Raw genomic sequence first — 25700 nt, forward strand, 5'->3', positions numbered from 1 at the left:
CGCTTTGCATTCAATTGATCATGGAGAGGCTAGACATGATACAAACATAGGCCTACGGAGATCAATTAATGAGGTGATAGAAGAAAAATTGGAGAGCCTCAAATTGTAAAAAATCAAGATGAAGGCCAAGATTGAAGAATTGAAAAGATTTATTAGGCAGTTAGTTGTTCCATTGGCAACCATTACTGGTGTGGCTGCTACTAAGAACCCCACAGCAGAAGAAGTACAAGATTTCATCTCAAAGCTTCAGAAAGAAAGGCATTTTGGTCATATCGGAAGAGAATGGATTGAGAAACTCAATGTAGATGGAATTACTTTGATCGATCAAATTGGAAATGTTATCCTTCGATTGGAAACTAAGAAGGGTAATATCATATCTAATCACAACACTTTGGCCATAGAGAAGGCAAGATGTGATGAATGCATTTCTCTCCTGAAAATGATCATCCAAATGAAGGCAAAAGAGGTAGTTGAAGCAAAGATTTTGAAGAAAGGGACTGAGCCTCTATTCAAATGACTTTAAAGCATGCAATTTAAGTTGGAGATGATTCAAGAAGTTGAGGAGGGACTCAAAGAAACAAGGGAAAAAGTGAGGAAGACCCAAGACAGAGCATTCGAACTCATGCAAGGATTACACACTAACTCACAAACTAGTGGGCAAGGTAAAGCTCTTACTGAGATAGAAGTAACGAAGAACAACTTCTCCACATACTTGAGTAATCTATCTAGAATGACTTCAAGCAGTCAAAATAGAGTATCAGAGTTGCAGATGCTTGGTGGATGCATACACATGGTTGTTGAAGAATTTACAATCAGCTAAATGCTATAAAGTAGCTGGCCCAAGAGCATTCAAAGTGGCTCTTAAGATTCACTAATGTACATATTCATAGTCATGAAGAAATGATTCCAATTATAGTTGTTGCTGAGGCATAAAGAGCGAAAACTTAAAAAGGAAAGAAGCCCAAGTGATTCAGTTGACGCCCCCTTTTCATTTTCTATTATAAACTTTACAAATTTTGTAAATTTTGTTATATGACAAACTAGCATCTTTCCATTTGTCATCCTCAAAAGATGAACCAATTAAAATTCCTATTGTAACAGTCATCTCTCAAACTCTATATGTATTAAGTTGAATGATTAATGAAAGGTTAGTAAATTTTTCTGTAGGATACTTGATGTTGCAGAGTCGATTGAAGAGTATTTTATGTCAATTATTTTATATTCCAGTAAGTTGATAGTTGTTAATTAGTTGATTCTTTCTCTTAAACTAAGTTATAGTAGGAAGGAAAGGATGTTTCATTCCTATGTTTCGAGGTTGTGAATAAACCCAGTAGGATGTGCTGTGGAATATTCGGAGAAAGACTCATTAGACTTGTTTTTACTTCATTTATACCTCTGTTAATGGTTGTTGTAGATTAGTTTAGCACTGAGTGTATGAATTCATAGGATGTGTGAGTTCTATCATTTTGTTCATAGACTAGAAAATTTCCCTTGCCTAGATTAAGTCCTACTTAGGCTTAATTTGGTTGGCCTCTTCTACTCTTGGGTTAAGAGCATACCCAGTGTTAGTTTTAGGATCAAAACATAATTCATTGGATACCATTCCATAATGGAGCTATACCTACCAATTTAGAGAAAAGCCAATGATCAAAGAACGACTTTTCAACTATTGTAATCAAATATTGTTCATGATTTGGGCACTAAGAGAGTCGTATTCTTAAGAAATAAGAAAGGAAAAATATTTTTAGAAACAAATTTTTGGTGACTCTACTGGGGACACAAATAGTCGCTTGATCAAAAAGCCGATGTCATAAGGGAAAATGGTACTACCTAATGAAAACATAATCCCAGTACTCCAACCTATCCTTGGTTTTCAAGATGACCAAGAGGACATAATTTCATCACTTAATACATTTGTTTGGAGGCATAGAAGGAACACTAAACATTATCGAAACACTAACCAGGTATTAGAGGATGAAGAAAGAAGAGTTGAAGCCTTGGAAAGAGCTGTTTAAAGGAGAGATGTCCCAAGAGCAGAAAGACAATTAAGTCAATAAGCTTAGAGATAAACCAGACCTAGCATCCTGAAACAATTTAGGTTTCTCAGAAGTACCAAAGAATAGGGTGGGTAGTATCCTACGTTTGATAATCTTGCAGAGCTCGGCTTTCCTATTTTAGACATCCCAAAGTGGAAAGGTGAAGGTAAAAGTTAGATTAGACCCCCTTACCCTATTAGAAATTAGGATGTCAGTTCTTCACATTCCACTTGTCAGGTGTTAGCACTTCACAGAGTTACTACCCCTCCAGTTGTTAATTTTCTACCACATACCACTAGAACAATCATGGCCACTCCATGGGCCATGGCAACAAGACCGTTAGCATTGAACGCTTACCATCCACTCCCAGGTAGTTCAAGTAAGAATTCTCCTAAATTCTTAGGTGGTGGGAAAGTCACAACAGATGAACACATTAAATATTTCTTTGGAGCTACTCATATCTTAGGAGTGGGACATGAAGATGTTGTGAGATTATTTGTAAAAACACTCATAGATAGTGCAACAGATTGGTTTTATCGTCTAGCTAATGGTTCAATAACTGATTGGGATACAATGAGAACTGAATTTGAGACAAGATTCAAAACTGTGGGAGATGTACAAGCTTTGCTCACACAGTTGACTTCAATTAAGACGCAACCAACTATGAGCATGAGAGATTTTGTTGCCAAATTCAATAAGATTAACAATAGAATTCCTACTACTAATAGACCTGCACCTGGTAATCTAAAAAATTTCTTTATTAGTGTTATGCCTCTAGATATCAATTATGATCTGAGAAGAGCATGCCCCATTGATTTGGCTAACGCACAAAAGAAAGTGATTGAATGTGAGGATGATTTAATTTCTGCGAGAAAATGGAAACGAGAAATTCAAACTAAAGGGAGTTCTAGTAACACCACATTGTCAGAAGAGATGATTCAGAAGTTGTCTAATGACTTAGTAGTAATGAAGAAGCAATTAACAGATTCAATAGCTCTTGTCAGCAGAATTACCAAAATTCACTAGGAAGAAGCAATGAAAGTAGATTTCCGCAACTTACAAGTTCACAACCTAGGTTGCAAATTGAAGCAGTGACAAAAAAAGAAAATATGTGCGTATTTCATTTGACCACAGACCATGATAGTGAGAATTATTCGGAGACTTCTCGTATGATGCAGTTGTTATCCAAAAATGAATTAAACACTGCAGCTCCTTGTTTAGAACTTGATTCTTATTCAAATGGAAACTCTAGAAATTTATTTTTAGAATACAAATCAGATTCTGAATCAAAAGGTGTGTGTTATGCAACTATTGATGGAACTTCATACACAATGCTTAGCCATGGACAAAGTTCAAAGAACCAAACCTCTAGTCACACTCACAGGAATGACTTTAGTCCTTCAACAAGCAATGTACATACTGATCAAGGAGCATCTACTTCACAAACAGGTGAGGACAAGACATCCTTTGATTTCATTGAATTTTGTGAAGAGTCAAAAATTTAAATCTCCACTATTGAATAATTAAAGTCACATCCTTTGGAGTTAAGAAGACTGGTAGACCGATGTAAAGGAAACACATCCGATGCTAATTGTAAAGTAATGGTTGAAAAAGAGGACGAAACCTTGACATCTAATTTGTTTAATCAAGAAGATTCCAAAGTTTTAGCAACCTCCCTTGGGAAAAAACCTGAACCTTTTTATATATCGTTGTACATGAATGGATGTAAACTTAGTAATTGTATAATAGATTTAGGTGCATCAGATAATGTTATGCCTTATTCTATAGCTAAAGTGTTGGGTCTCAATCTTACTAAAGTACATGGAAGATTCTATTCAATGGATGCCAAGCAAGTTCCCTTACTCAGATAGATTAAATATGCTCCGGTAGCTTTAGCTTCACATCCAGAAGAGAAGCTCCTATTGACTATCCTAGTAGCTGATATCCAAACAAGTTATGGACTTCTGTTAAGTAGATGTATTTTTTGTGACTTAGGAGGAGAAATAAAACTAGACTAGTCTCAAGCAGTAATACCTATTAGGAATAAGAAAGTCAAATTAGAACCTGAAGAAAAGGAAAAGTTCACAGTGTTGAAATCAGACAACCCTAAAGCTTAGATCCAATATCAAGAATTAGAGTTTGGCAATTATATGTTGTTTACTGAAGAAAACCCAAAAGAACAAATGGATGAAAATCCAAGAAAAAAAGTTTCCAATGGAAATAAAGATTTATTAGGCATATGGACACTTGAATTTGATGGAAGTTGTGTCTCTTTAGGATCTAGAGCTAGTGTAGTATTGATATCCCCGGAAGGAGAACCTGAACCTATGGCTTTCAAATTAGAATTTGGAAATACAAATAACACTGCAGAATATGAGGCCTTATTACTTGGGATAATGACAATAAAAGAAAAAGGAATAAAGATTTTAAAATCCCAAGGTGATGCAAAGCTTATTGTAAAGTAGGTAAAGGGGCAGTATTATGTTAAAAATCACAAGCTGAAAAATTACAGGAATAGAGTCTGGGATGAAATTGAGGGTCTAGATGCCTTCTCTATTGAAGAAATTCTTAGAGAGATTAATACAAAAGCTGATTCCTTGGCTATCTTTCCCTCCCAATTACTTCGTCACCCAAATTTCCAAGACAAGAAATACCAGAATTGAGATTATGTATCGATCTGCTTTTCCAGATAATATAGAATCATGGCAAGTTTTCAATGATGATAAAAGTTTGAAGATGTTCCTTGAGAATGACAAGTTTAGCTTTGCGCATGAATCCAATGGAAGTAGTCATGAAAACCCTGATGCAGAGAAAGGACAGAGCCAAAATGTGGAAGTTCAGTTGAAAGGCAATGTTATTGCCCCATATTTCATGGCCTTAGAGAAACTATTTAATAGACATGATGCTTACATAAAGTGGAAGAGAGTAGAAAAGGGGTCAACAATGGGTGTATATGAAGGAGTTAACATTGGAGATATTGATAATCCTAAACTGATCAACATTGGGAGGTGTTGTTCACCCGAAGAGAAAGAGGCCGCAAAGAATCTATTTATGGAATATAGAGATGTTTCACTTGGAACTATGAAGATTTGAAAAGTTATAGAAATGGGTAGGGTAAACTTTAAGAAAGCCACCTCTAGAAAAAGATATAAAATATTGGCGAACCTTTCATTATTTTGAAAAGACAAAATTATTTCTATTGGTGAAACTCTCAATTTTTTATTCTAAATCTGATTAATATTGGCAATTATTTTTGAATCATAATTTTTCTATATAAAATATTTATGAATCTCAATAATAATAGGAAGTTAATTAATCACCATGGAATATTACAAATCAAAATTGAAAATGTTTTTACAGCATGGAATATTACAATGATTGTTACATATACTTTAAATCAATAGTGAAAACTAAATAATGGTGATATATCCTTAAGGTAACTAATAATTATGATAATTATTGGTCTATTCAATTTAATTTCTCCAATCATATATAATATTTAGGTGACTCAAAATTAAGCATGTAACAAATATTGTGGTGAATATTTAAAATTTTCAATAAAATAAATTATCAAGCGATTTTAAATATTCTGGAAGTAAAATTTATAAAACTATGGTGATTTAGGTTGTATTAAATCTTAAATTATTAGCCAAATTACTAGCCACAAATTTCTAAAAAAATTCTATGATTCACGGCTTCTTGAGTTATAATCAGGTTGAAGTAGAAGATAAAGACCAACATAAGATGGTATTCAGTACCCCTCGGGGTACATTTGCATATCACAGAATGCCTTTTGAACTTATCAATGCTAGTGCTACATTCCAAAGGTGCATGAGTAAGACATTCACAAATTTGAAAGATTGAATCATAGTCATATACCGGGATGACCTTACCGTGTTCTCAAGAAAAAGAAAAGATCATATGGGAGATTTGAGGAAAGTGTTACAAAGGTGCCAAGAGCATGGAATATCTCTCAACCCAAAGTAATCAATTTTTTGTGTGACAGAAGGAAAGCTTCTTGGCCATATAGTGTCCCAGGAAGGCATTAGAATTGACCCTAAAAGAGTACAAGCTATTTAGAGACTGAGCCTACCCCCAAACAAAATAGGGGTTAAATCTTTCTTCAAGCAGGTAAATTTTCTCAGAAGATTTGTGCTTGATTTCGCGGAAACTACTAAACATATACTAGACACGATGAAAGGGAATTCAAATTTCAAATGGAATGAGGTAGGAAAGAGAGCTTTCCATGATATAGAAACTTTTATTGCTAATGCTCCAGTATTGTGCCATCCAAATTATAAGTGGGACTTTATCATTTATTTCTATGCTTCTGAACATACATTGTCAGCTATTCTTATGCAGGAGAATGATGAAGGAGTATAGGCTCCTATTGATTTTATGAGCATACCTTTAAAGAACCATGAGCTCAAATATTCATAAACTGAAAAGCATTCTTTTTTAGTGGTCAAGGCTCTTAAATTTTTTTGGCTCTATATCCTACATTCACATTCAATAATTTTTGTCCGAGATGTAGTAGTGAAGAGCATACTAACGCAACAAGATATAGGTTGCAATGTCTAATAAGCATGGGTAGCAAAAATATGGGAATACGATATAGAGATTAAACCTACCAAGTTGATAAGAGGGAATGCTCTATGTAAGACAATTGTAGAAAAGAAAATCACTGTAGAGTCAAAAGAATCGGGTGAGAAGCAATTGGTGTTAGCTGTAGGTCTCTACGATCCATGGTTTGAAAACATCTCTTACCTTTTAACGTATGGTGAATGTCCAGAGGGCCCAAATGCAAAGAGAAGAAGAGACCTTAAATTAAAAGCAACTAAGTATGTGATCTAGGATGGTAAGCTTTTCAAAAGAGCTATTGACGATACTTTCCTTAGGTGTGTAGATAAGCAACAACAAGAAAAGTTGTTGAAGACATTTCACGATGAAGCTTGTGGAGTACATTTCTCTTCTTCAGTCACATCATTTAAAATACTAGGGCAATGTTATTACTGGCATGGGATGTATAAAGATGCATATGCTTGGGTAGCAAAGTGTGAAAAGTGCAAGATGTTTTTCGGATGTCCTCAACTAGTTGCTTTACCTTTGAGACCCGTTATCATCGAAGAGCCTTTCCAATAGTGGGGCCTTGAATTTGTTGGTCCTATTATCCCTACATATAGTGCTAGTCATGAATATATAATAACTACAACTGATTACTTTACTAAATGGGTAGAAGCTAGAGCTACAAAGAAGACTACTTCTGAGGTGGTGTGTGAATTTAGAAAAGAAAACATTTGGGTCAGGTTCAGTGTTCCTATGAAACTAGTGATGAATAATGCATCTTATTTTTCTTCAATCGAAATTACTAATTTCTATTTTGAGTATGGGATCACCATGGGTCATTCATCTTATTATTTCCCTAGGGGACCGCAAGAAGTTGGGTCGCAATTCTGTGGAAGTCAAATCCACAGAATTGTACTTCTCAAAAATGGGTACTCAATTTTTTAAAAATCGAGTACCCGTTTCAAAAATTACACTTTAGGCACCTGAGCCGAATTTTAAAAATTGGGTACCCGATATTTAAAATGGATCGGGTGCCCGAGCCGCTTAACGATCAGGCACCGGCTTTTTTAAGAATCGGGTACCCAAGTTTTAAAAAATTGGGTACTCGATTGCTTAAAAATTAGGTACCTGATTTGTAAAAGTTTTATATAGTGGCTTTTTGGCATTTTTGAGGTCATTTTCATGACCTCAAAAATGGGAGGCTGATTAGAGATGCATACGAGAGCCCATTTTTCAGCCCTACTGACTACCCCCTTGCTGCTAGTTTTCGATACACAGGTATTTTAATATGTTTTATACTATTTTACTTTATTTTTTTCAATTTTCAATTTAATATGTATGTTAATTTATTATTTTTTCACTTTTAATATGTAGGTAAAATTGTAAATTTACATTGTTAATGAACTTAATTGTTTAAATGTTTGTATTTGTTAATTAAAATATAGTTTCGTAAATGTTTATTTTAAAAATTATTATTTTAGATGTTTTGAAATTTATTTAATTTATGTATTTATTAAAATGTTGAATGATTAGATTAGATGTAAATTTATTGTTTAAACATGTAATTTTACAAATAAATATAACCTCGACCTAAAAGCATATAACCTCGACCTTGTTTTAACTATAACCTCGACTTAAAACCATATAACTCGACCTTGTTTTAACTATAACCTTGACCTAAAACCATATAACCTTGACCTAAATTCATTGTTTAAACTATAATTTCGACCTAACCATATAAATAAAACCCTAAACATATATAAAATACTTAATCACATAACATCCAGCCAAGGGATCCAAACAAAAGACTTATAGTATTTAAAATGATGTTACTTAAATTGTATTGTACTTTATTTCATGGATAAAAAATGGATGATGTAAAATATTTTATAAATGTATATTCTTGCAGCCTTTCATACCCTTTGACATGTATAGTGGATGATTGTGCATTTCGAATTAATTTGCCAAGTGGCATTCAGAACAAATATATATAAATTATTTAAATGGATTGAATTGAAGTAGTTAATATGGACTTTCATGTGGATTTGTTATTTATTTTCATTTTAGTAGTTTATAATTATTTAAAAATGAAATGTAAATGTCCTCATTAAGGAATGCAATCTCTTATGTTTTTTATAAATGTAAATTATTGTATGTATGTTGTTGCTTGCTTAGTAAAACTTTTGATTAGTTATTTGGATTCCTTGGCTGGGTGTCATTTAGGATTAGTTCTATAATGTCAATTTGTATTGAATTTAACTCTAATCATAACCCTTACTATCATCTTAACCTATGTAATCTTAATTTTCTAAAACCTACACCAGGTAATATATAAATAATTAAATAACTTTCCTATCTTACCTTGAGTACTAATTTCATAAATGTCAAACCCTAAGATTGAAAGGTAACTCTGGCTCTTAACTAATTAATTTTATACTTATAAACCAAATTGAATTAAACCATGACCATAAACCTAATTATATATCCCAACTTAAGAGTAGAAACCTTGAATTTAACCTTAAAAATCCTTTCCCCAACCATTAACCAAATTGAACCATTACCCTAGAAGATTGAACCAAGTTAAACGTTGACCTTAAGACTAAACCAAATCACCCTAAACTAGAACTCAATAATATATTGAACACTTTAAAACAAAATTCAAACCTAACTTTTTTGAATTAATGTTTGTTTTTAATCTAAAAGCTCTAACTATAATTCTATATCTAAAACCAAATTTAGCACTTTAAAACTTAATTCAATTTATTAACTCTTGTCCTAATTGAAACCTAAGCATGTAAACCTAATCAAATAGTACAAACCAAATTGAACCCTAATCCTAAAACTAATTAAATATTGATATCAAGGTCTCAAAATGATACATCATAAAAAAAATTAGAAGAGACTTGAACGAATCGGGCATCTAATTAAGTAACCCTCCCTGACCATCAAGAGGTGGAGGTGTCCACATCAGTGTGAGTAGGAGCCCAGACTAGACCCTTGGATGGGTAGCCTAAATGTTTATTACCTTTTTAGAATGGAAGGCCACATAACAAAATATTGCCTTATTCTATAAAAAGAAATACCCACCCCCTAGTGATATATATAGTAAGATCTTTTTCCTAATTTTACTATCAATTTTTTTGGTTAGAAGATGATGATAGTTCAAAATGATTTAGAAGATAGGGATAAAATGAGAACCATCATTCCTAGAATGAAGATGCATTATTCCAAGTGATAAACCCATTTCTATCATTAATCAACTCCTCCATCCAAAAAATTAGTAATGAGAAATCCCTACGTCAAGTAATCAATGGAGGGCTCATATAATTGATCAAGTGATCAACAGAGGGCTCATAAAATCCCTAGGTCAAGTAATCAATTGATCCCCAAGGGGAGATAAGAATCTCATTAAAAATTAGAGACAGGACACTCCTAAATGTGTATCATACAAAATAATTATTGCCAAGGTCTTAGCCTCTAGACTAGAAGATATTCTACCCAAGATCATTAACCCTACACAAAAGTGTTTTGTTAAGGATATTTATGTTGGAATATTCAAATATGGAAAGAGTACTTATGAGAGAGGGGGGGGGGGGGGGGGGGGTGTGTGAATCATAAGTATCATATTTTAGTCAATAAAACTCTTAATTGAAAGTAAATTGCATGCATGTAAATACGTCAAATAAACATGTAACAAAACACATGCATCAATAACACTTTAACACTGGAATTTGGTAACCCAGAAACCCTCCAAGAATAAGAAGGTAAAACTGGGGTGGGGATGATACCCACAAAAATTACTGCAGTAGTATTTTTCAACCACTTTTGATGGTTTGCCCTGTTAAAGGCTTTACACTGTGTCAATAGTGACCTGGTTAGAGGCTTTCAACGCTTAACATGAAGTGTTACCCTGTTAAAGGATTTATCAAAATAGCTGTTAAGCTAACCTATCACCCTAGGATTTTTCATTCTAATACAATTGCTAGAGAGTATTAGGTACAATAAACTTGATTGATTACAATCCTTGATTGCTGATTGCAGGCACTTGTTCTGCTTTCTCTGATCTGGATCCTTTTGTGATCTGATAATCCTCACTTTTGAAAATAGAATTCCTTGTGAACCCTTGTATGTCTTCTCACACTTCTTGTATCTTACACTTTACAATGAATTTTCATCTTCCTTATAAAGAAATTTGAAGATTTAGGGTTAGGTATGGATCTACGATCCGCATTCAATCTTCATTTTTTGCTCAATACTTATAATTTTGCTGATTGGTTGCATGCCTTAGCATTTTTCTTATTGTCTGCATGAAAATTGCATAGGGAAAATAAAAGATTCGATCTCATCATTAAATCCTTTGAGATTTACCTTATGTCAGCTGTAAAAACTGTTTGCATCATAGTTTGTGCAATTACAAACTCTTATACTGATATACTGAGTTACTCGGCTCCTCAAATACTCAGCACAAAGTGTTTCCTGGATAGCTTGACACTTTAACAAAATTTTATTACTCGGCACCTTATGTTACTCGGCACTTGTTAACATTCGGCACTTGTTAACACTCGACACTTGTTAACACTCGACACTTGTTAACACTCGACACTTGTTAACACTCGGTATCTGATCTTTACTCAGTAGCTGATCTTTACTCGGCATGCATGATCTTCACTCGGCATCTAAAAACTACTCAGCATATGAACATCACTCGGCATGCATGATGTACTCGACATCCAATGTAGAATTGATTAAGTGTGTTGGCACACAAGTGTCAAAAACATTATGATGTTAACAATTTATGCATATTGGACAACTTGATAACCTATTGGAATACTTTGGATTGAGAAACATTTCTAGGATAGAGTGTAGGCATGCTATGGTAATTGATTATGAAAATGTTTGCAAAAGGGTGGAATGGAGTTTCACTATGATGATGTCGCAAGCCCTCCATCCAATATTAAATGTCAAATGGTGTCCTCTCTTATGATTGGTGTCAAGGTTTTAGTAAAGAAATTAATGGGGTTAGATCATAATTTTTAGGACTCTCTAGATCAATTATGAAAGGGTGTCCTCTTGCATCCTCTTTATTTTTTATTGTTGAACATTGACTCATTACAATATCTCCTTAGAGATAACCAGTTGTCTCTAAAAGTTAGAGGATCTACTCTCCAAATAATTAATAAGTATCTAATGTACATATTTTTTTGATAATATATTTTTATTCTTTTTAAGCTAGAAGAGTGCAACACGAGTCATTTAATGATCAAATTGGACCTCTTTTCTTTGTATCGGGTAGTAAGATTTATGTCTCTACATCTATCTTATTGTGGCTAAATATTGATTCCCCTACCTGGTGTAGTAAATATGGTATTGGATGGAGATTTCATAATTAAGAGATAGGTACCTAGGGATTCCATCTGTAGTAAACCCTAACATATAAATGAAATGTGTCTTTATATCAACAAGAAAATCTTTGGAAAAATCAACAACTGGAACTCTAATTATCTCACTTTGGTTGGTAGAATTCAAGTATGTTAAAAGATTCTCTCCTTGAATATTTGGTGTAAGTTTGTCTTCTTCCTACTCATTTTATTTAAATCAATTTGGTCTTCTATATAAATCTATTAGGACCATTTTGTGGATAGCCAAGGGATTACTTTGGCAATAAAATGGATAGCCAAAGCTTCATAAGGTAATGAATTATGGATTATGATTAGAATTAGGATTATTATATGATTAGGGAAGGGTTCACATGTAAATTAGTTCATTACCTGACATGATCTATACTTTTAGTTTGCAAGAAGGTTTTCAACTTGGTGCCATACTCTATTTTTGAGATCTTGTGAAATTGCTTTTATAAGAGATGTTTATCTCAATATCTATATATGTACATAATATGATGGTGCTTCCCCATACATATATAATCAATATACTTTACACATTATATGCAACTTATTATATTTTCACCTTTACATCTTTTCCCCCTTTCTAATGTAAATGCCAAAGGTGAATTTTACATGGTTATTCCAAAATGTGACAAGAAGTCAAAACATACATTTAGAATTAGTACCATTGTCTTGTCCTAGTTTTCTTGTAACATCTTGTTTGTGTGCAATGTAATCTAAACTTATGCTAATAATTCTATCATCTGATCAACAATGGAGAAATTTTTAGCATGTGCTCTATGACATGAGTATTTTCAACACCTTTCTAGAGAATATTTTTTTATTAGCCAACTACTTTTTGTATAACTTCATATGGCCAGGTTTACAACAATAATGCATGAGTTAAGTTTTAGATTTTGATTCTTTGAAGAATCATGAATTTTTTTGTATCCTTTCTATATAGTAGAATTGTCCCCTCATTCCCAAAAGCCCCAAAATTCCCCTCATCCCTAGGTGACTTAGTTAATGGGGATGCCTATTTTAAGTGTTGAGATTTGTACTTGTGTCACACAAGGTTTTTCTCTTTGTTCTTCTCCCTATTCTATTATGTTCAAAATATGGTCATATGATTGCATAGAAGGTTGACTCCTTTGAATGCTCTATGACAAGAGCATGTTTGACACCTTTCCAAGAACAATTTTTGATCAGCCAACTGCATTTTGTAGAATTTCATATGACCCACTTTACAAGAATAATGTCATGTGATAGATTTTAGATTCTTTGAAGAATTGTGAATTTTGTTCTATCCTTTCTATATAGCATAATTGTCTTTGCCTTGTCCTTGGTATTTAATGTTTTTTCATTTTTGATGTCTTATTGTTGATAGAAAACTACTTATGTTAAAAAGCGGATAATAGTTAGGATTCAAACTACAATCATAAATATTTTTTAATCAATTCATAATTCTATCTTTAAGCTTTCATTAGATAATTGTAACCTTAACTCTCGTCTTAGGACAATAATAAATATCCGATACAGGTAAATATAATTGTAACTAAAACCATAATCCTAGGTAAGTTCCCTAACATTAAAGGATCACAATCATTATAATAATCTTAAGCTTAGCCATCATGAAAACTATTAACATAACAAAATTGTAAACCATAACCTTGTCATAATCTTAACTTTGTTTCATCCTGAGACATGAACATGTATAATCCATAATGAGTTCATAATTAAAAATTTAGTATTTAATGTTTAATTTGACTTAAGTGTTTAACTTTATTTATTTAATTGATATGATTTTAATAAAGATATGCACATTTATATAGATCTAGTTGATAAATTTTAGATTTAAATTTTATTAAATAGTAATTTTGTCATACATGTGTATTATGTTGTGATGTTTTTTTGATGTGTTTTATGTTTTATGTTGTTTAAATATATATGCAGATTATATTTGATGGAGCCACCGCCACCCCCTCCCCCTCCTATACCCCCACCTCTGCCACCTCCACCTCCACCTCCACCCCCATCCACACCTCCACCACCTTCCATGGATGAGCTCCGCAAGACCATGAAGTGTAAGCTCAACGACCTCATGAGTGATATAGAGGCTATCCGACGTGAGAGGTACCCCCCCTCACCTACTATGTCTTGCAGATAGCATGCAAGGTGTGGTCGACTCCATTCATCATTTTGATTTAGACATCAATTTATTTAGATCATGGAGGCAAAGCATGCGTGCCTTCTACTCTGATGGCTTATCATACAGAGAGGTTTATGACCTACATATAGGTAAAGGAAATTTTCAATATTATTTTGTAAACCCTAAGACAGGTGAACCAATTAGTGAGAAGAAGCCTCGCATTTCCATTAGGTGGTGTACACATCTACGCATAGCAACACATATTTGGGAGTGGTGGTGGATGGTATTTGACCATCCACCACATGCTAATCATGAGGTACCGATGTACTTCCTTAGGAATTTATGGGCTAAGTTTGAGTTGGGTTTGAAACCCAACTATTTTGATATGAAAGCATTTCAGGTAGTTGGTAGAGTGATGCCTCAGGATAGGCCTAGGGCAAAGCTGAGTGACAGAATGAGAAATCAAAGGTGAGCTGAGCCCCTTGTACCTCTTCCTATGCTTGTTGTCCCTGCTCCTCACCATCATGCTGAGGGTGCAGATTTTGATGATGATGTATATGCTACCTATGGTGATGGTAGTGACGAGATAGACACGTCATCATTTTTTGACCTCATGCAACAGGGAGAGCCTGGAGGGTGTCAAGAGCAATAGGTAAAATTTTAATTTCAATATAAATATAAAGTGCACATAATTATTTACTTTCTACATATATGTGTAATTGTATTAACTATATTAATTTGTACTTTTCAAATAATAAAGGATGGATGACACTATTCCTCTTAGGAGGCAGTATAGTCTTTTTTCGAGACCTACAGATGTTGGCATCCCTTATACAGTATGCACTTTGAATTACACTATAAAAATGTACATTCAAATTTGAATTTAATAACATGTGCTCATATGTTCTTTTTATTTTATTTTGTAGGGATTGTCTGCATCTACACATACTAATGTTAGTACAAGTCCTAGTCCAGTTACCATTGAGGCACAACCTCAAATACATGTGGTATGAACTTTTGACTAAAGACAAATATTTTGTATTATTTTTATGGATGTACATTATTATTAACTTATAATTTGAACAATTTTGACTCACACATATATATATTTTATGTGTTTTGATTTTACGAATAGGAGCATGGATATCATACTCATCCATACAGGCCCTGGTATATTCTATTTTGGACTCCATCTTATGATTATCATGTTAGCATACCTGTAAACACATTTGTGACATTAGCTACCACTTAGGTATGATATATACATTATATATACATGTTTAATTTATAGTGTATAAAAACGTAGTGTACAAATTATGTACTTTATAATTATATTCATGTATATTTAATTTTGACTAACGTTTATGTATCCATAATTTTAGGACTACGTCAGCACGAGTGTTGCTGAGAGCACAAGACTTAGCCAAATGGAGGTACCTACATCGTCATTTGAGGTCAGTATTGTAATTTATGTGCATAATGTATAGTTCATTATGCTCTAAAATCAAATTAAAAAAATGTATGTATTGTATATTACAGGACCTCACCACTGCTACATTTGGTAGTTTTGACAGTGCGCCTCATCCCATTACTAAGGGACACCCATCTCGTGTGGTATAATTTATTTTATTATGTAGTGAATATTTAAATTATTTGCAAGCTAGATTTTGAGACCCATTTCAATTAAGAAAGTACATGATGAGACGTGCCTCCTGTTACATAGGGTGATACATCTACCTCATAGGGTGTCCGACATGACTAGACGACTCATATTACACATGATGATCCATCTGAGTCCTCTTCATGTGGAGCAAAGAGGACATTTGATCAGATAGATTAAGTCTTGTTGGCACCTATAGATTGTGTTTTTATGATGTATATATATATTATTTATGATGTATGTACACTTTGTGTTAGGATAGTTAAAATTGTATGTTAAACCATGTATTTTTTCACTTCATAGATCATGTTATGATGTATGTTAGACCATGTACTATTTTTTTATGATTTCTTATCATGCTTGTGTATTTAGTACATATATTACTATGTTTCACCATGTTTTAAGTATATTCAAACCATTTTCTTTATTCTGATATATTTTATTCGTGAACATATGACACATTTTGTAAGTATATATGCAAGATGAACAATAATTTTAACTATCTATAGAGCATTATTGGATAAATACCACATCAAATTTATGCATTTAGATAATTCATACAAATAAAATTGACCTACTCGATTAAAAAATGTATTGATAACGTACCTAACAATGTATCATAAGTGATCTTAATGTGTTGTTTGGTAATGTAAGACTCATTATCACCTAATAAGACCTATTATGTGGTAGTAAACATATGAATACCTATCATAACATATAACAAACATAATGACTTATTATGACTCCCATGTCCCCTTAAGACACACATGTATGGATAATGTACCTAACAATGTACATCATAAGTGATCTTAATGTGTTGTTTGGTAATGAAAGATATAATCCATACAATGAATACAATGAGTGATGATCTTTAAATTATCATGTGCAAGTGACTTGTTTTTAATATTAAAATCAATAGTAATTTTAAACTTCAAACAAACATTAGTTTAAACATGCTTGAATGCAAAAGTAATAGAACAAAATAGGAGGTCATTACATAAATTGACAAATAATTTATAATAATTTATCAAGTGCACATACCTTTAACTTTCAAATAGAAGTAAACTCTCATTTTTGAATTAGTTTGTACGACATATTTCACAATATATGTAAGATAATGTCAATGATATATTTATACTTCATTGAACTCATTTGAAACATAAAATTGGTTGAACACATCTCTTCAAATGAGGTCTTGTAAAATAAAAATGTAAAACAAAAACACACATGTTAATAAACAGATAAATTAATATTCAAGGTATCTCAACTATGTAAATATATATGTGTAATTTGTATGTACTTACTATGTGAAATTGCACAAGATGTTGATGTTCAATCCACTTTAACATTTAAATTTGCATAAATTGTAATTGAGACCTGAATAAGAGGTATATAAGTTCTCTAAATTAGTATTGACAACACAAACATACATGTAATTAAATTATATAAGTACATATATATATAAATAATACAATAATGAAAAAACTTACATGTGTTTGATTTAAATGTAGTCATCCCACTGTACCATCTGCATCCTCTATCTTTTGCAATGCATCTATGATTGTCTCGTGCTCGTCCATTGAAATTGTCCATAGTACCTTATTGGCAGGTCTCCCTTTGTGTCTTTCTAATTTGATATTTTTTGCCACAACCAAATGAGAATAGTGTAAAATCTTCTTTTCAGTTTGGTAGTCTCCAAATGTTGGCAAACCATTTCTTCTTCTTAGGTATCTATGCAGCCAGGTGCCAGCTACAACAATAGATCCGATTGGATACTCAAAACCATCATTGTCTACTTGATGACATGTCATTTTTTTCTTAGGTTCCACACATCTACCTAGCCAAGACTCAGTCTGTTCATCATTATCAATAGTTGCAATAACAGCATAAACATGTCCTACAAGATAAGATAAAGTATAGAAACACTTTAATCACTTGTGTACATATGCAAATTATATAAATTGAAGCATGAGATTGCAAAAAAATCTAATTAAATTGTGCATACCAGGTTCTATGACGTCTGAATTATGATCATAGTCTTCTAATGCAAAAGTAACATTCTAGCCTTCATTTACTATATCATCTTCAAAATGCGTGTCAGTAGGTGCTAATGATCTTTGTTGCCAATCTTCAACCCATTCTGTATCCTCACATTCTTCTCATTCACCTACAAGACAAAATTGACAAAAACAAGCAAGCTTGCTAATCCATATAGTCCAAGTGTTAGAATCTGAACTCCTAAATGAATGCCATTTAGCTGAACCACTAATTGTATCACAATCATATCTTGAAGGGATATTATTTTCTTCAACTAGGTAGAAGAAATGTTTGATTGTAGAGTTTTGACTTGATCCTGTGTATAAATATTTGTTACACCATTCGACAATCTCATGTGCATTTTTGAATTTAGCTCTCTCCTCAAATTTTAATTGCTCTTTACTAAGGGCTCTCTTCACACATGCACTAGCACCATCATGTTCTCCTTTACCATGTCCAACCTCAAAAAAACTCCACACATGTTGGATGCTAGTTTACTTATGTGTCCTACTCAACCAATAGAACATTCTAGCATTCTTGAATTGTCCTATACAATTATCTGACCATATCCAATGTTGTGTCATTTGAATTTGTCTCTCTTTTAAATTATCATAAAAGACCTTGAAACAATATTGGACAAACTCAGATGAATGGAGTTTATTATCACTTAAATAAAAATGGTACTCTCTTAATATTTTTTGATCCTTCTCTGTACTATTAGGTGCATGCATATAAACTATATGAACATAAATTGTTACTTGCACTGAATTGTAATATTGTGGTTGTACCTCTTGTTGCGGTGCAAGTGTGTAGTTCTCTACAAAGTCAACAACTGAAAGTATAGTACTAATTGGAAATGTATTCTTACATATTCGAAATTGTCCCTCAAGGCATCTAGAATATTGAGAGTGTTTAACATATTTTGGTATGATCACACTCTTAAACTCATCCGTAAATGCATGACAACTAACTTTATCTATAACTAGATCGCGCCTTCTTCCAAACTTCCCATCCTTCAATGGATATTCAATAGTTTTGAATCTTTTTACCTCAACTAATTGTTGTCCAAAAGAAGTCAAAGCATTTTCATGCAAACATTCATCTAACAAAGAAAGATTCCTGCACATATCACATGTACTAGAATGGCATGCATTGAAAATAAAGTATTGATCATTAGGTGGCTTACAAAACAAACCTGATATGAAATCTTTTATAGTTTGAGGTCGTATTTTCATACCACATTCTTGCAAAATTTCTTTACTATGCATGGTACCATGTATAGATTGAAATACATCATAATGGTAATGAAATTGAATATGAGTTTAACAACAACATGTGATTCTTTCCTTGTTAATCCTTACATACCATGGTTTACACTTTTCAAAAGATCTTTGACTAATGGTAATATTTAATACCTTACTATCTACAAATTTTTTAAACAATTCAGTTTGAGTCATGTCCAAAAGATGTTTAGGATGTGGATCACGTATTTTTGACCCAATTCTCAATTTAAGAACATCTCTTGAATTAGGTGATACTCTTGTATTATCATGCCAAAAAATTTTAATCATTTCACTAGTAAGTTTCATATCACATCTCAGGAGTCTACCACTAGAAGTCCATAAAATATTTGTTGGATCACATTCAAAGTTAACCCTTCTCTTTACAACTGTTTCTAAAGTCTTACGATTCACATTAAGATATCCACTTATGTTGGTAATCAATCTTTTTTCAGATGTTGATTTGTTAACTAAAGCTGTTGTTATTGCTCATCATGCTGCATTCTTATCTTTAGTCCAACTTCTCTTTTCAATAACATCAAAGGGACTAGAAACAGTGGATACAACTTGTTTTAAAGACTCATTTTTATTCTTGGGTTTTGCATACATTCCCAACCTTCTCATTACTTTTCACATTTTAGACATTTTAATTAGTTGCAACATTAGCTGACATTGAAACCCAAATTTTTTATTATAAAAAAAATGCCTATACAATCTATTAGCATGTGTCCTAATTTGTCTCCATGAAACCAATCCCTCAAGATTATCTAACACATCATTAGGAATATGAAAATTTTGTTCAGACACTTTACTATCATCCTAACATGTTTGTTCAGTAGTTGGTGTTTCTATGTCTACATTCATGCAATTTTTATTTTCAGACACTTTACTATTTTCACTGTTATTTGGGATTTGAATATCATTTTCAAATTTTCTTGGCATTTCTTTTGGGGTAGGCATTTCAATTGGAGTGTTTTGTGCATGATCGTTTGAAAATTTCTTCTCATGAAGAAAATCTAAATCTTTTAAATTGTAACCTGCTTCTAAAAAATCACCAATTTCATCACGAGAGAAAATTTGAGGATTTGGAGACACACCTATATTGAATGCATAATTAGAATGTGCACCTGAATTTTCTTGTATTGGGTTCTCTTCTTTGACTTCTTCATCCATCGTGGTATCTTCAATGTCTTTCTCCTTTGAAACATTTTTCAAGTCTCTAATTCTCTATCTTCTCTCTCATTGACGTTATTCTTCATTCTCTTTATTTGCTGCAATCTCCTCATCTGTCAGAACTCTTGCTTTCTTCTTTCTTCGTTGTTTTGATCCCATGTTTGCACCAATTTTGAATTTGAATCAATAGCCTACAAATTGTATAACAGGAGAAGAAAATAGAATAAGCATGATGAAATTCGGTGTTGCATGTCAAAACTATTGTTCAATCATTTCAATCATTGAAATTGGTTCGGGGGGCAGCTTTTGGGACCCAACAGGTACATCAAAAATGGGTACCCGATTTCTTAAAAATTGGCCACTCGATTTTTGAAAAATTAGGTATCCATTTACAAATCGGGTGCCCAATTTAATTAAAGTTGGTATAATGGTTTAAAGAAATCTGGCATCCAATTTGTGAATTACAAATCGAGTGCTCAATTCGTGAGACATGAGCAAGAATTTGGCATGGCTACCGACTTTTGCATGGGGTTTTGCCTTGGGGAAAGGCATAGCATAGGCTTGGTCCCACCAAGCCATGCCTTTGTACTCCTTTTCTTTCTAAGGCATTTAATCGATAATTTCTCGTATTGTTGTAATTTTTTTATAGTCATTCCTATTGAATTTCTTGATGAGACAAAAACCCATTATAGGACTTGCTGTTCTGATTTCAAAAATGTAAATTTTATAGTGTTATTAGTTTATTTTCTATTTTTCCATTATTTATTAATCAAAACTATCTCCTAAATATTAAAAAGTGACATTCATTAAAACTTTAATAACTTTTTTATTTTATAATTTTTCTTAAATTAATTTATATGGCATCAATCTACAGACAATTCTTTTGATGTTAAAAAAAAAAATTGAAAAAAGTGAGATTTTGACCAAATTATGTGGTTCGTACATGAGAGGTTTTAAAAATTACCTTTATAGCCAATTAATAATTAATAATAAAAAATTTATTCAATAAAAAATAAAGAAAAAATATTGTCATCAATCTTAGGTGTATTAAGTAACTGCCTTTAAAAGGATTTGCAAAAATTCATTTATTTGTGTCAAATTATGGTGTCTGTACATGAGCATGGTATGGTCCTGAAACAGGCATTTTGAAAAAGTAGTTTTTAAAGATCCATACCAAAAAAATAATTTATCATATGGGTGCACAAATAAATTACATATCCAAAAACTAGATTCCGAACACTAAAACTTTTATTTTTGGAGTTTTTTAATATTCAATCTCTAAATACCTCAAATTTTGACATCAATTGACAAAAAATTTCAAAAATAGGAAAAACACTTCCACTTTTTGGCAAAAAGTGAGACCCAACTTCTTGCACTGACCCCCCTCAAGGGAATGGATAGGCAGAGTCTAGCAATAAGAACTTAACTAGTATTGTTAAGAAGCTAGTCTCAAATAATCAAAAGACTTGGCACAAGAGGATTTATGAGGCACTCTAGGTGGATAGAGTGACACCCAAGAGGGCAATTGGTATATCCCCTTTTGAACTTGTTTATGGAACTGAGGCCAATCTGCCTCTACCTCTGGAGTTGGCCATGAGAAAACTCAGAACAGTAATTAAGGATGATGTCGATAAGGATGGTCTAGAGAAGAGGATCCTATATTTGAGAAAACTTGAAGAAGAAAGGAGGGAAATCATAGACCACATTACACAACACCAAATGCAAGTGAAAGAGCTCTTTGATAAGAAAACAAGAACTCAAAAATTTATGGTAGGAGACATGGTACTACTTTGGGACAAAAGAAAGGCTCTAAAAGGAATGCATAATAAGTTTGATGCTTTGTGGAAAGGTCCATTTAGAATTCAATAGGAATTCGAAAGAAATTATTTTAAGTTGGCATATGAAGATGGTGAAGTACTACCCTTGACTTATAATGGTCAAGATCTCAAGCTCTATCAAATTTGAGATTGAAAATAGGTATCCCCTGTACTGTACTATAGTTAAACTTAGTGTCTTGTGTGTGTGTCTTAGTTAGCCTTTTCACTTCTGTTTTCTTTTCCTTGTTCCTTGTTTTGTTTTGTTTTTTTGTGTTGTCACCCTTCATATCCTTTTGCAAAACTAGAGATTCTAAGTTGCTTGCTTGGGCATGCTCTACCCAAGTCCCCGGTCAGAGCTAGCTATTGCCCCACTTTTTATTTTGTACCAATTTCGCAAAGTAGAAATTAACTTGTATTGTGTTTAGTCTAGTTGAGTCAGTTGGTCCTTTCTCCCTCAAGTGATAAGCATCTCCATCGGGTTTTCATCTTTTCTCTTCTCCTACATTGTATGGCCAGGTGGGTTTTCTTTATCATCATGAGTCTTTTGGGTAGTTTAGGACCTTGCTCGATGGAGATTCTTGAATTATGTTACTTCAAATGAACTGCTTTCAGCTCATTTTGTTTTGGACATGAAGGAAGTTGAAGTGGCAAAAAATCTAGTTTCATTTTCTCTTTGGTGAGTTTTCGCACCTCGAAGGTAAAACTCCCCCAAGATTCACAAATGTGATTTGCGAGTTTAAATGAAGAGAGACTAATTCTGTTATGGATAGATCATTCAATTATTACAATGTTTTCACTATGGGAATCATTCAAAACTCACTAAGATGATTAATAAAAGCATTGGCGAAAAACTCAAAAATACCTTCTCCTCGACGGGTTTCGAACCAAGAAGTCAGTTTTCTAAAATAGCATTTGTCAAAAGGTAAAGTGAGTTAGTGGGTCCCATCTTTCACTTATGAAGCCAGTTTTATGTTTTCTAGAGGCTTAAAGTAAAGTGATTAGGGTAGAGAAGGTAAAACAAGGGCATAAGAGGAAAAGTAGAAATTGCCTTCTCCTCCACGAGCTTTCTACGCTCGACAACAATTTTTTGCGAGTAATAGAAAATTGTTCCTGCAAGCATAGTAATTGTGTAAATTGATTGTGGCATGTTTTGGGAAAATATTTGAAGCAAATCAATTGAGTTTGTGAATGTATTTTAAAATAGAATCCAGTCAGGCGGATTTCTTACCAAGGAGTACTCCATTTCTATTTCTCCAAAACAAGGTTAAAATGGAAAAGTAAGTCTATAATTAAAGAAGGTTACCATTTGGCCAACATGAATAGTGAAAAGACAAGGAAAAATATGTTAGAACCCTCACATTTACTAATTCAATGGATTTATCCTTAAATTCGCTCATTTGGTGCGGATCATGAAAATCAACAAATAGATTAAGGGTTCTTATATAGAGATAAGTGTAATAGATTTTCAAATCACTATTTTCTCTTTTGAACTGTTATCCTGAATAGAGCTCCCAAAATAATTTCAAAGTTACAAGTTTCACTCTTTGTACTATTTGCAATTATTAGATTTCAGTTTATCCTTATATCAAACAAATGGGAATAGGATTCATCGGTGTTGATGGATTGTGTGGAATCAAGTCTACATGTTAGAATATCACAAACACTTCACCTCACTTCTTCAACATGCAAGACTTCCAAAGGAGACTAAGGATATAGCCTATTCAGCCCATAATGGAGAAACTTCAAGGAAGTGGATTAGTAGAGGAAATTGGATTTCCAACAGTAGTACAAGCTCCAGATTTGATTATTGAATGCATCAATCATTATAATTTGGATACAAAACAAATCTTACTACCAGATCAAATAGTTCCAATCTCAATCGATAGGCAAGTAGTGGTGAACTGCCTGCATATTCTAGAATGAGAGGAGTTCTCTGAATTAACAATTGGAGGAGCCTTGTCATAATTCTCTCTAAAGAAGATGGTGTTTCAAAAAGAGATCACGAGTTCTTGGTTGCAAAAGCCAATGGGAGCTAAGAGTAAGGTCCCTAAAACCATTTTTGGGACTAATCTCAAGCTTGTGATTATGGACATTCTAGTCCTCTTGCATCGACTTAAAGGTGAGGTAGAAGCCTTTAATTTTGTAAAAAAATACTTTCTTTTGGTGCAAATTATTTGCTTGGATACACAATATGTTGACTGGGCATATGAGGTAAGTGAACAACTATCTAGGGTTCTCAGTTTGGCTAAGTTCTACAATTCATTTTATACTACTTTCTTGATATATATGTTAACTTCCATACAATAATAGCTAGGACTCCATAGATTAGAGAATTTCCCCGATGACATGAAAAGCTATGAATTTTATCCATGCCTATAACTGCAGAAGTTTTATGCAGAGTATATATGAGTAAATGATGCATTCACAATGAGAATATGTAGGGAACTCCAAGGATGTCTAGAGCAGAGATTCACCCTAGAGGGATTAGCAGTCATTAGTCAATTTCATAGTTATTTCATTCAATTGTCATCCTTTTCTTATTTGCATCTTGCAAAATTTGATGGATTCCCTTTGAAGCTGCCTAGATACTTGAATGACATGATTCTACTCATTGAGATCATGAGGGAATCGATTTAGGTGAATTTGTTGAGTTCCAGTTTGAGGAAGAAGAGGTATGAATTCCCTATGAAAGTTGGGGTCTATAGTTGTGAGGCTCGATCAGATGCTAAAAATATCCTTAAGACATTTGAGAACAAGTACAAGTTAGAAGAGTATGAATTGGTGAGGCCTATGTTTGACCCAAATGGGTGTGTCAGAGATGTGCTTCAAATTTGAAGCGTAATCAAGCATTTTACTACTATGGAGGATTATTGGGCAGATTGTGAAGATGAGTTGGAAAGTCGAGATTAGGCTTTTGCTAGATTGATAGTGGATCAAATGAAGACATATGGCATTAACTTAGATGTGGAAGGGCTAGAACATGGTGGGAAAAATATGTATAGTAATACATATTTGACCAAATTGAGAAATACTCCAATCAGTTTTGAGCCATATGTTGATATGGAAGAAGACCTTTATGTTATGATGGCCTAGATCATCAAGAGAACTAGAAAATGGGTAGAGTCGATAGCAAAAAAGGGAAAAAGTAAGGGCAAGACTACTCAAGCTTCTCTAGCTACAGTTACTCCTACTTCTTCTTAGAGTGCCACACCAAGTGTTACAACTACAGCCATTCAAGGACTTGGTCAATCTGTAGGAGGAGGTGACCAACCCTTGGAGAAAAACATTTCAATAGCTCCAACTTGCCAAGGCATTCCTCTACTAGTTACTGGGGAAAAAGATAGCACCAAAGAAAAGAGGACTAAAGAGGTAAAAGATGGTGTTACTACCCCAATCTCACCTCCTTATGTTACTACTCGAGTCTCACCTCCTCATGTTACTGCTCTAGTATCATCTCCTCACGTTACCCCAAATTCATCTCCTCATCATAGCCCTAGTCCATCTACAAGCTCTCCTCTTTTGAAAAAAATTGGTTCCCCCATTCTAATAGTAGAGATCAGGGATGAAAAGAGCAGTAGTAGGGAGTCCACTGAATCTAATG

The sequence above is a fragment of the Cupressus sempervirens genome, chromosome 7 (genome assembly GCF_028749045.1).
Source record: "Cupressus sempervirens isolate cs-2001-9-10 chromosome 7, ASM2874904v1, whole genome shotgun sequence".
NCBI classification, from domain to species: domain Eukaryota; kingdom Viridiplantae; phylum Streptophyta; class Pinopsida; order Cupressales; family Cupressaceae; genus Cupressus; species Cupressus sempervirens.